This window comes from Siphateles boraxobius, unplaced genomic scaffold (assembly GCF_051911475.1).
Source record: "Siphateles boraxobius isolate OS27281-9 unplaced genomic scaffold, OSU_SipBor_1 105, whole genome shotgun sequence".
Taxonomy (NCBI): Eukaryota; Metazoa; Chordata; class Actinopteri; order Cypriniformes; family Leuciscidae; genus Siphateles; species Siphateles boraxobius.
The window spans coordinates 87,898-99,175 of NW_027508706.1; positions in this window are offsets into that span (position 1 = coordinate 87,898).

Sequence of the window (11,278 nt, forward strand, 5' to 3'; positions counted from 1 at the left end):
TATTTCGGTGGGGTTGCTAAGTGTTCTGAGATGTTAATGTGTTGCTAGGTGGTTGCTAAGTCCTTAAGTGCTTCAGGGTGTTTAAATCCCACGCACCAAAGTATTGTCATTCTTGCCTTAACAAACAGCACTAATATGCAAAAATCTCTCATCCTGCTTGCACAACACTGTCAAATGCATTTAATGAGAGGAGAGAGAGAGAGAGAGAGAGAGAGAGAGAGAGAGAGGAAAAGAAATATAACCACATGCTACTCATTACAGGTCTGTTGCATTGGATTGGAGGAGTTCTGAGGGGAATCCTTCACCGGTGGTTTAAATGCTTCTCAAACAGTTGAAACTGTACCGTCTCCCCTCGTTCTGGCCTCATTTGGTCACATGGTTTGAAAATGCACTTTTCTGTTCTCAGTAAAGCACTTTGAATCGATGGTGAGTGTGACCAGTTCAAGTCCGAGCCTGATTTGAACCTGCGTCTCCAGCATTCAAGTATGGAAGCATATGAGTAGCAATATTCAATTTTAAATGCAATTATGCAAAATGACAATGCAATATGTAAAATGGCAATTGACCTATGGCTAAGCCACGCCCCCAAACGCGATGATTCAATCACAGTGCGTATAGCTCCCAATAGACCCGACGTCACAATTACGTCACGGCGCTAGCTGTAGGCAAAACAAAGGGGAGACTGCAGGCGGCCAATACAAACCAGCACAGATTCGGCTACATAATAAGGAGCTTAAATTATTATTATTATTATTATTATTATTAAATGTCATCTTGTTGTGTTGTTGGGTGCAAGAATCAATGAAATATGAATATGCTGTATGAATTTTTATTTCTAGAAAATATTCACATCATTAAAATTGCACCGTAAAGCCACTCTTTACATTGTCGCCTTCTTGGCGCTGGCTAGGCAGAACTGCGGATCGTACCACACAAGTCTTGTACATGACCATTCAGCACATAGTTATAGGCATCTAAAGATTTATATGCCCTCAGTTACTCTTTACGCTCGGTTTCTCTATCGGATAGGTGTATAAGTCAGGCCACTGAACCGAAGGTAGCCTAGCGTTAACGTTAATCCTGTCAACCGAGACAAGTGTCTGCTCTGGAATAAGTTTTGCGGTAGACCACAACACCAACTAAACGTGGATAAATTAAACAAGGATGTCTACATCTGTTCTAAGGTAATATTAAGTCGACAACGTATTTGAACGTTATTTTTAACATCTCTAACGTAACGTTAGCCTAACATTAGAAAACGTTAACATTAGCTTCTAGCTGTGTTGTACATCATGTTACTAAGCTTCATTAAAGTATCTGTAAATAACCGAGATGTTAGCAATGTTGTGCTGAATGATTCATGTAAATACTGTAGCACCAAACTAACGGAGAGGTAATCTTGGTAAAGATGGTAAAAAGGCTTGTCCTGGAAACGTATGCAACTTAGACCTGTACATATTTAATTTGATCATGAATCATTAAGTATATTAAAGCACAACATGTGCACCAAACGTTGCACAAATGTAATGGAAAATGTAAATTTAAATACAGAAATGCATTGCCATTTTACATATTGCATTATCATTTTGCATATTACATTTCAAATTGAATATTGCTACCCATATGCTTTCATAGGTAGGCGACCGCGGTAAAAAGGAGGCTAAAAACCGCAGTCTCAAGCTTCAGTCGCTAGTGCACCTCTTCAGGCCAGGGGAGAGAGGTTTACTCGCACAGCTCTTATAGCTTCCGTTACATGAGGACTAAAGAGACAGGCTGTGAAATTAGCGGTGAAGAGTTTTTATGAAGTACATGAAATCTAATAACTGTTCCGTGGACAATGCCAATCACACTGTCATGAGAAACAAAGCAATTAGATCTCACCAAATGTGTGAGGGCGTAGGTCTTATTATGATTGCTCTCACTTTAATGTGTTCATTTAGCGTGGTCTTTAATGTTTTTAAAATAACATGCAGTTAAATTAATCTGTATCATATCATTTTTGTAATTTTTTGTGTTTTTTCGTTTTTGAAAGAAAATGTGTATTTTTGTATTTTTGAAAGAAGATTCTTATGCTCACTAAGGCTGAATTTATTTGATCAATAATGCAGTAAAAACAGGAGTAGTGTGAACTATTATTACATTTTAAATTAACTTCTATTTTCTATTTTAATATATTTTAATAATTTATTCCTGTGCTGGCAAAGCTGAATTTTCAGCATCATTACTCCAGTCTTCAGTGTCACATGATCCTTCAGAAATCATTCTAATAAGCTGACTTGCTGCTATAGTGAAACATTTCATATTATTATCAATGTTGAAAACAAGTTGCTACTCACTTTTTTAATTTTTTTTGAAAATGAAAAATTCAGGATTCTTTGATTAATATAAATTAGAAATCTTTAGTAGCATTAAGAATTGTTTGATCAATTTAATGCAATCTAACTGAACAAAGCATCGATTTCTTCAAAAATAAATAAAGACAAACTTTTGACCTTTTTTTATGTGTTATGCATGTATGTGTACATATTTGGTAAATCCTTGTTTTTAGCACAAAGGATTTTACAGCGAATTCAGACCAGTTACTAAGCAGCTTTGAAACAGTCAAAGCAGGCGCAGAAACACACAAAAAATGTGATATTGCTATGAATCAGATAATTGCGTTTATGTATTTCCAGGAGAGGGATTATGGGAAAGTGTTGTTTGTCCTAATCAGATTCAGTCAAGATTTGAGTTGCTTTAGCCGCCTTCTGAAAGGTAAGTCTCTCCGTGACGTGAGCAGACGTTAAGGTGTGTTTTGCAATTTTGCATTCTGACAAATTATGTTTAAACCTCACTGATACTAAATATTTTGCAGCTGACTGTGTGTCTTTGGCACGGTGCATGAGACTGGTTTACAGTGAGCACGTGTGTTTGTTTACTTCTGGGAATGGGAGAGAAGGCCAGAACGGGTGAGCATGAGGATCTCGGATATGCAGCTTCGCCCGGACCGACTCCGACCCGCTCTCGGTCTCTGTCGGGAAACATTCTGTTTGGAGCTTGGCCCTGTTCGGGGATACTGGAGACAAACGGCACAGGGAGTAACAAATCATTCTGACAACAAATCTCACAGAAGGCCTTATGATGAGTCATAAACAATGAATTTCTACACACACACAAAAAGCCCGTTTCATGATATTTATTCAAAGTTGCAATCAGCCTTATTCCAGTTGATTTAGACTTTATAGTGACACCTACTGGTGTGGATGCATGCAGTTGTTTACTAGCTGTGGCTGTCTGTGCATCCTGACGTTTATACGCATGTGAGCTGCATCGCAACTTTTTCCAGCATAGGGAAACTGTTTATTTGGACATTTTATTTTTCCACTGGACTGTCTGGTTGCACACATGCCAATACATGAATCCAGAAAATGCTATTGACTCAGGCTCCGTTGTTATGTGGTGTCTGTGGTTTGTATATTGTATATGATGTTATATTGTTTGCTTTGCTTGTTCTGTTTAGATGTACTTAGATGTTTATGCTTCGTAAAGCGCCTTGAAAGTGCTGTATAAAGCAAACATATTGTTGTTATTAAAACAAGCAGGTCATGTGATCTCAACATGGCGGCACCCATGAGCTGGCGACCCGCTACATGGAGGATAAAACTGAAGACTAAAATGACTAGGGTCTTCATCTCATGTAAGTATGTATAATTTCAAATTTTCTCAAAATGAATGAGTGCACCTTTAATCTTATTCTTTAGTTAAATCATACCATACATTCTAGTTTATAAGTACAGAAAGAGTGATATGCTTATTTATTCAAAGTTGTACATCGCAAAGCACTTTGCAAGGACATTTAAAGAGCCTAATAAGTGATTTGAAAATACTGACTGTTCAGCTTTGGAAGGAAGACTCAAGGTCTCGCAGTGATTAACAGCTGTGTTTAGAAATCGAAGCAAACACTTCACTTCACGTGCCTCATAACCGAAGATGAATTCCCTTCAAACTATCTACAGCATGGTGACGTTGTATAATTATTCATGTTTATCTTTGGGCAGTATTCAACAATTTGTTTTTAACGGCTGTTTCGAATATAAACAAGAACATTGATTTAATATGCTAAGCACTAACAGAACTTGCACCCAAAGCAAACACGCTTCTCTTATTCACTTTTTTTGCCCACTTTACCACCGTGGTGGCCAAGAAATGCAGGAATTATAATGAAAGCCTTAAAGGGATAGTTCACCTCGAAATTAAAATTGTGTCATTATTTGCTCACCCTCATGTTGTTTGAAACCTGTGTGACTTTCCTTCGTCTGTGAATGATTTTTTTTTTTACAATATGCCATTCTAACAATTTACTCTTTTAATATAATGAAAGTTATTGAGGACTTGGGCTGTCAAGCTAAAAAATTATGAAAAAGTACTTTTATGCTCTTTTCAAAGCCTTTAGAAGTCAATTATTTCTCTCGGTGTGAGAAAAATACAAACATTTTGGTCAAAATAATGAGAGTTCATGAGAGATATGTAAAGGATGAATGAATTATCTTGTTGAGTCGATTGTTTTCAAATGAATTGCTTGATTCATTATGGACTGTTCTCATATATATATACGTATAATATATATATGTTTGGACAATGTTGATATGTTTGGTCTTGGCGGAATAGATCTGAAACAATCTGTGAGCAAATAAGACATGCTGCTGCTGTACAATATTAAGTACACAAATTACCTGTAGCAAATCTATACAGGTGGAGCTGGGGAAGGTGTAGGGTTTCTGAAAGTGTGCTGCTGTTACAGCAAATGCTAACCAAATATTTGAAGGTCGAACAGCGAGTTCATTGGGAGCTCATACTGATACAGCAGGAACCAATCAGATGTGCCCTATAGAGAATGATGTGAGTTGAGTTAAGGATCTATCAGCCTAGAGTTTCATGATAGATCTGTGCATGTATGTGTATACTTGTATGGGCCTTTTGTGCCCTTCTAGAACTTTAAAAGCTTCAACCCTTGTTAATTGTTATTGCAGAGAGGTCTCATTGCGTTCATATAGAGGTTTGGGACATCATGAGGGTGAGTAAATGATAATAGAATTTTCATTTTGGATGAACTATACTTTTAAACTGAGAAAATCTTTCTTACAACATTTTAGATCCGCCTTAGCCCTTAATGCCGGCACTCATAAAGGGGATAAATGTGAAATCTCACTTGAGCTTTGCAGATGTCTTTGTGGATACAGTGTAAGGTGTTAACACAGAGCCAGCTCACAGGTGTTTGGCCAAGACCTCGGTATTTAAAAACTCCTCAAAAATGGAAAAGAAAAGTCTAAAATATCAGGCACTGTTTTCATTTTGTAAACCTGTAAAAGTAGGATAAAGACCATAGCTCAGTTCAGTAATTCACCCTGAACAAACGGAGGCCAGCTCAGCATGATAACATGCCTTTCACTTTCCCTGAGTTCCTACACTGACTTCTGAGCAGTCGCCACGTGGCAGAGAAATCTGCCTTTAGTAGGTTAGGATAAAAGAAAGCTTAAACAACATGAATGTCAAGCAATGCTCAAGTATAGCGGGGTCCAAAAGTCTGAGACCATGTTGTTTTCTTATTCAATACATTTAATACATTTTATGTGTCAAAATATAATAGAAAAAAATAAAAATAAGGTAACACTTTATTTTGATGGTCCCTTTTGAACTTTGCAACTACATGTCAACTTATTCTAACTCTACCAGTCTACTAATACTCTATAACACTCTGAGTTAGTAGACATGTAAGTGCAGGGGTTAAAGTGGGCCGGAACGGTCCAGAACTGTGTCTGGCACCTCAGATAAATTATTAAATAAATAGATTCATTAATCTCAACGAATCTCGCTGGTCCCGAGATGGACCGACTGGCCTACCAACCTTCCTTCCTCCCCGCTGGACGCCAGTGATTATAAATGCGTGAAATGCACTCACGGTGGTTGAGCGCGGTAAAGTTAGTTTAATGTTCGATATTTCGCCGGACATTGTTTTCCCTTGCATTGTTCTATAGGGTCGGCAGTCTTACAAAGATAGCAGGATTAGTTTTAACATTATGGTTGAACCCCCCTAACTACCTCACATTTAAATGCACATCGCTGAGGGTGGTGGGGGGTATTGTGGGCTGATGTGGCTACAATGCCAGGGCTCAATTTTTGGCCCAGTGTTCAGCAATTTTAACATAGTATCATCATCATATCAGTGTTGATAGACCAAAATAGAACTATTAAAATATCAAGTAAATAAGTATTGTGATATGTGGTGCCACAGTGACACTCTTGTCCCAAAAAGTATTGCTATGCAACAATACTCAATATTTTTTCCCACGGTGAGTCATTTTTCCCTCTTGCACCTACACAAAATTTGAGGGTTCCGCCACCTAACAAATCCCATTTTAATCACTGTGTAGGTGCAATGTTACTTATAGACAACCGAATGTGTTAAAGGGACCAACAAAATAAAGTGAAACCAAAAAGAATAATAATCTAAGAATTTCAATGTGGTCATTGATAATTGACTATGGAAAAAATCAAATTAGGTCATTTAGCTAAACATAAAGGAAAATGGCTTAATTAAGTGTATTGTGTGGATTTCACATTTAATTAGTATATAATTGTGGTCATTTCCAGTCAATCAGCAGCTGTTTAAAATCTTCAAGTGTTTTCCTCTGTCCAATGGCGCCAGGCTTTTAAAGCCTATGATTGAACTAAAGCCTATGTTGACCCACATAGTGTACATGAATGTCATGTGAATGTAAATAAGGTCTAACTGCAGGCCCAGGGTCAGTATTGTCTCACATTTCTCCAACACTAGATCATTGAAGCCTCCTACGCCAGATAGGCAATGCTTTAGGAAGGGTTTTGCTAGGGTTGGCCCCTGGTCGCTCTCCAGCAACCTGACAGCCCTACTCCACTCTCTCTAATACATGTTAATTGCATTCCCTCTTACTCACTAGATGGGAAAAATGCGCATGTTATTTCTGCACCAGGGACCATCAGCAGATTCCAGCACTGAAAGTAAAAAAAAAATGGCTGCTCAGAAATGTGCAGGGAAGATACACTATGAAGCACTTTTTTACTTTCTGAATTTAATTGAGTGGAAAGACAATTAATTCATTCTTGCAATATATACTGTGTGTGTGTGTGTGTGTGATGTGTGATGTGTTTATATTGCATTGCGGGGACCAAATGTCCCCACAAGGATAGTAAAACCTGAGATCACCTACATGTGTTGACCAGCCAGCAGTTCCCACGAGGGTAATGGTTTAATAAATCTACTAAACTTTGAATTTTGAAAATGTAAAAATGCATAAAGTTTTCTGTGCTGGGTAGGTTTAGGGGTAGGATTAGTGTAAGGGGATAGAATATACAGTTTGTACAGTATAAAAACCATTATGCCTATGGAGAGTCCCCACAAAGATAGCGAACCAGACGTGTGTGTGTGTGCGTGCGTGTGTGTGACCAGGTCTGACTGCTTGACCAATCTCTTGTCTTTGCTTTCAACATTTCAGCATATTGTCAGATTTCAGTTTATGCATTGCTTCTTTTTAAAGGAAATTTCTAGGATTTTTTTCTAAATCATAGATTTTTTTTTTTTTAAGTGCATAAGGACATCAGTTCAAGTTTGTAGATCTAGGGCTACTGAGCTTCACAGCACAGGGATTTTCCAGTTATTTAACACATCTGGTTTACCCGACTCATGTGCTTTTTTCAGTGGCTGGATTTACAGTAAAAGGTTTAAAGATCAAATTTAGATCAAGGAGTAATCATGCCGTTGTTGAAGATAGGCTTATCTGGTAAAGGAAAGTGTAATCACAAGCCTTTGTGATGTTAAGGCTCACCAACATTACCATGTTATCATGGCTGTACAGAGAAATAACAGTTGACAAAGGGGAAACAATTATTTGTATAGGGTTTTACCATTAGACTGAATCCCACTGGAAAACACAGGATTTTACTATAGGATGTTCTGGAGGTCAGTCAGTCATGTGGTCTTCACTAACTCAGGACGTTATTCTACAATAGAGATGTGGACTCAAAGCTCATGACTTTGATGGATGTTAGGCTTGTTATTTTGATGACTTATGGATTAGAAGATGCTAGAATACTTTACTTTGGTGGTGGTCCACCAACAGCATACATGTACACTAAGTTCTGAGTATTTCTGCAATATTCAAATAAACAAGTTAATCATAACGCCACTGTGACAGTGACAGATAATGCTGGCACTGTTAACAACTATTAAGTTCTCAGTTTTATTATTTACAGTTCTGTTGTTGGCTAGCAATCAACATTGCTATATTTAATATTTTATTAATTTACACACCCGCTGTCATAGATATGGACTCCATTAATCAGTGTATTATTATGAACTGTTAATGTTTCCATTTAGTCAACAGCAAGCCTGAATTTTTCTTTTTCTCTTTTCCCACTAATCTGTTTTTTTCCCAAAACCTTTCGGGATGTTGCTAAATTATTTGTGTGTGCCTTATTGAGGCATTAAAAAAAAGAAGAAAATTAAAGTCTCTCATGCTCACCAAGGCTGCATTTATTTAATCAAAAATACAGCAAAAAGTTAGATATTGTGAAATATTATAACAAATGTTATATTATGTTCTTCTAAATTCTAAAATGTGATTTATTCCTGTGATGGCAAAGCTGAAATTTCAGCATCATTACTATCAAACATTATTATCAATATTGAAAACAGTTGAGGAGCTTAATATATTTTTGAGGAAACTGTGATATTTTTCTTTGATAAACAGAAAGTTTTGCCTTTATTTGAAATTAGTTTTAGTTTTTTAGTTACAGTGTAAAATCCAATGCAAATTTGCAATTGGTCTGACAACCAAATTGCAGGACCAAATAGTCCTGCCCCAATGATGCTGTCACGTCAGCATACAAATATGACACTCTTCACCTTTAATGCCTTAATTCTAGACATTGTAAAGCAAATTGTCATGAAATTGTTGGCCAAATAAAAAGTGAAGCGTCGGGGGAACCAGAGATAAAAAGCTACGCCGACAGAAGTCAACATTAACTCTTATTCTGGAAGGTTTAACATAATTACTGTTTTGGTTTCTTGATTAAGTTTCTAGTTTCTAATTATTTCTTATTTGGTCTACCATGGTTTGGCTCTCATCATCTGCTGATTTCTCATGTCAACAAGATGTGGCAGGGTTTGTCATGTAAAAAAGAAATAAAATTGATTTGCCATCTATTATTTCATAGATGTCCAGATGAGGTCATAACGATGTATTAAACGCAAGGAATAAAGCATTTATTCTGGTAATAAATGTCAAATACAGACACACTTGACTCCCACAGTAAAGCAGTCTTGTGCCTTTGGTGAGCATGGTGCCATATTTTGTTTTTAGTGGTCCAACACACAAGCTTTCCTCAATAGCAATTTGTCAAAATGCAAGTTTCATATTTTATTTTAAGCAAGTCTAAATTACAGACTGGTCACTGGTGCAGAAACAAAAATGCTGCTTTTTGTGTGGTAGCTGCTTTTTCCTCAAACCTCGGTTGAAATGCATTGCAGTTTGTCTAATCTGGGATCTCTTTGCACTTTCTCCAATCATCTAAGTGAGTGATTTGTAAATATGCCAGTTCATTCAACTTCCCATGAAAATGTTTAGCGAGCCATTGCTAATCTTCACAGTTAGGTGAGTGAGCTTTATTTAAAACTCGGAAAAAATCGGTCATGAAACTTGTGAAGGAACATATTTGCGGATATATGGTCCATGGATGAAAAACAGAACATGATTACATGATTTTCCCATTATCTAATGAGAAATTACAGCAATTTACGCACATTGTGATTACAATGATCATTCAAGAATGTTTCTCAAATCAAAACAAAACCATTGTCTGAAGGCCTGCTCAAACATCCCTGAATGCCGAGTACATTGTTTTCATTGCATGGATTTGTAGGAATCACAGCGCTGAACCTCTTCTTAGGAGAGAGGATTAGAGGAAAAATGCGATGGCATTCCAGAGTTGTTGCCGTAGAAACCGAGGAGTTGGCCAGTGTAACGGGTCAGTAGTTTCTGGACAGGTGATGTGCTCACCCAGCAGCGAGGCACATTGAGACTCCCAAAGCACACCTAGTTCTAACAATGGGCCGCAACACGCTTTAAACACAGGACACTTTAACGCCTCTTCGCTCCCAGGGGTGAAGGACTCGGGATCATAGTAATGTTTAATAATGCAACGCAATGTTGGTTGTACCTCCTATTGTTCTCTGTAACCGGGTGAACTCTGTGAACTAGGGGTTCTTTTATGTTTTGGGACACCCATTTTTCGTTTTGTTATATGATTGGCATCTTGGAAACATTTAACCCTGCCGTCATCATTAATATTTGTTACTTTTAAATGTTTTTTGAATTAATCTTAGTATTTAATATTATTTATTTAATTTTCAGTTTTTTTATATATATATATATTTTACTCTTGACCCAGATACAGACTTTCCATCTTAAATTTGGGTTGTTTTGGGTTCATTACACGCACACACACACACGCACACACACTCACACACACACACGCACGCACGCACGCACGCACGCACACACGCACACACACTCACGCACGCACGCACACACGCGCACGCACGCACGCGCACACACACACACACACACACACACACACACACACACACACACACACACACACACACACACACACACACACTGTATTTTGTATATTTACAAACTTTTATATTAAATGCAATTAATTGATTTGACAGCGAAATATGAAAAACCAGCATAATTATTTTTTTAAACTATGATTATCTAAACAAGGATCATAAACCATATTAATATTTATTTTTGTATTTTAATATCTATTATTAGTTTTGTTTTTCCCCCAGTGAAAATGAGACATGATGTATAAAGAAAACAAAGAAAAATAAGTACAACTTGTGAACAGAATATATTTATTGTGCATTATTTCCAAATCATTCACAATACGATTTAGTAAAAAATTGTGTGAGAGCATTATTTAAATCTGTGTATTTTAGATGCATAGAATGCTAACTATGAAATTAAATGTAGCAAAACAAAAGAGTCTACCATTTTATTATAAAACTGTCTAAAATCAAAGATATGATTATTAGAGATGTGTTGAAAAATAACATTTGCTAGTTTAAAAAAAAGTTGTTTTTTTGAAAGTCCACAGGAACAACGGTGACGGTAGTTGAAGAAACACCCAGACAATTTTCATTGAATAAGAGAAAAAGTCAAGTGGAATAATCTGGGATTATTGTAAAGATGAA